This window comes from Chrysochloris asiatica, unplaced genomic scaffold (assembly GCF_000296735.1).
Source record: "Chrysochloris asiatica unplaced genomic scaffold, ChrAsi1.0 scaffold00546, whole genome shotgun sequence".
Classification (NCBI taxonomy): domain Eukaryota; kingdom Metazoa; phylum Chordata; class Mammalia; order Afrosoricida; family Chrysochloridae; genus Chrysochloris; species Chrysochloris asiatica.
The window spans coordinates 528,039-529,400 of NW_006409064.1; the positions used below are offsets into that span (position 1 = coordinate 528,039).

Genomic DNA, 1,362 nt, shown 5'->3' on the forward strand with positions numbered 1-1,362 from the left:
AAGAGTGGTGCTGGGGGCTAATGTGTTCGACCGCAAAGTCATTTGAACTTCAAGGTCAGTGGTTCAAGCTCACCAGCTGCTTCTTAGAAACCCCATACAGGGCTGCTATGGATCAGAATCAACAAATTTTAGTTAGCCTTTGTTCTTTTCCACCACTCATCTATCAGTTTGTCATACAGTGGTGGCTTGTATGTTGATGTGATGCTGGAAACTATGCCACCAGTATTTCAAGTACTTCAGAGTCACCCATGGTGGGTAAATTTCAGCAGAGCATCAGACTAAATAAGTAGTAAGGAGAGCTAGACCAATTCTTAAATGGTAACAACTTAAAACCTTATGAATAGCAGCAAAACATTGTCTGACATAGAACCAGAAGGATATCGTGCCAGAAGATGAGCTCCTTGGATATGACGGTGCTCAAAATACACTGGGGAAGAGCAGCCTCCTCAAAATAGAGTTGGCCTTAATTATGTGGATGGAGAAAAGTTTTTGGGACTTTCACTTGCTGAATGGGGCATTACTTAAAATGGGAAGAAGCAGCTGCATATATTCACTAATAATCAGAATGTGGAATGTACATAGATCAAGGAAAACTATAAGATGGCAAAAATGAAATGAAATACATAAAGATTGATATCCTAGACACTAATGAGCTGAAATGTACTGATATTGGCCATTTTGAATTTAACAATCATATTGTTTACTGTGTCAAAACAAAAAATTCTAGAGGAATAGGGTCACGTTCATCATCAAAAAGAACATTTCCCCCTCTCTCTTCTGCGCTGCCTAAGGAGGAGGCGGCCATCTTGACCGGCATCATGGCTGCCCTTAGATCCCTGGTGAAGCCCAAGATTGTCAAAAAGAGGATCAAGAAGTTCATCCGGCACCAATCATATCGTTATGTCAAAATTAAGCGTAACTGGCGCAAGCCCAGAGGCATTGACAACAGGGTGCGGAGAAGATTTAAGGGCCAGATCTTAATGCCCAACATTGGTTAAGGGAGCAACAAGAAGACAAAACACATGCTGCCCAGCGGCTTCCACAAGTTCCTGGTCCACAACGTCAAAGAGCTGGCGGTGCTGCAGATGTGCAACAAATCTGACTGTGCAGAGATTGCTCACAACGTCTCCTCCAAGAACCATAAACCTATCGTGGAAAGAGCAGCCCAGTTGGCCATCAGAGTCACCAATCCCAACGCCAGGCTGCGCAGCGAAGAAAATGAATAGACAGCCTGTTTTCGAGTTTTATTTGTGCTAAATAAAACCATAAAAGCGCTGCCAAAAAAAGAACATTTCAAGATTTATCCTGAAGTACAATATGGTCTGTGATAAGATAATAAACATACACTTATAAGAAAGGCCA

At 42.1% G+C, this 1,362-nt stretch overlaps 1 pseudogene; it reads left to right on the forward strand.

The window, feature by feature from the left end:
* The first annotated feature begins 818 nt into the window (after positions 1 to 818).
* LOC102819880 lies at positions 819 to 1,226 on the forward strand (annotated as a pseudogene).
* Positions 1,227 to 1,362: the final 136 nt, after the last annotated feature.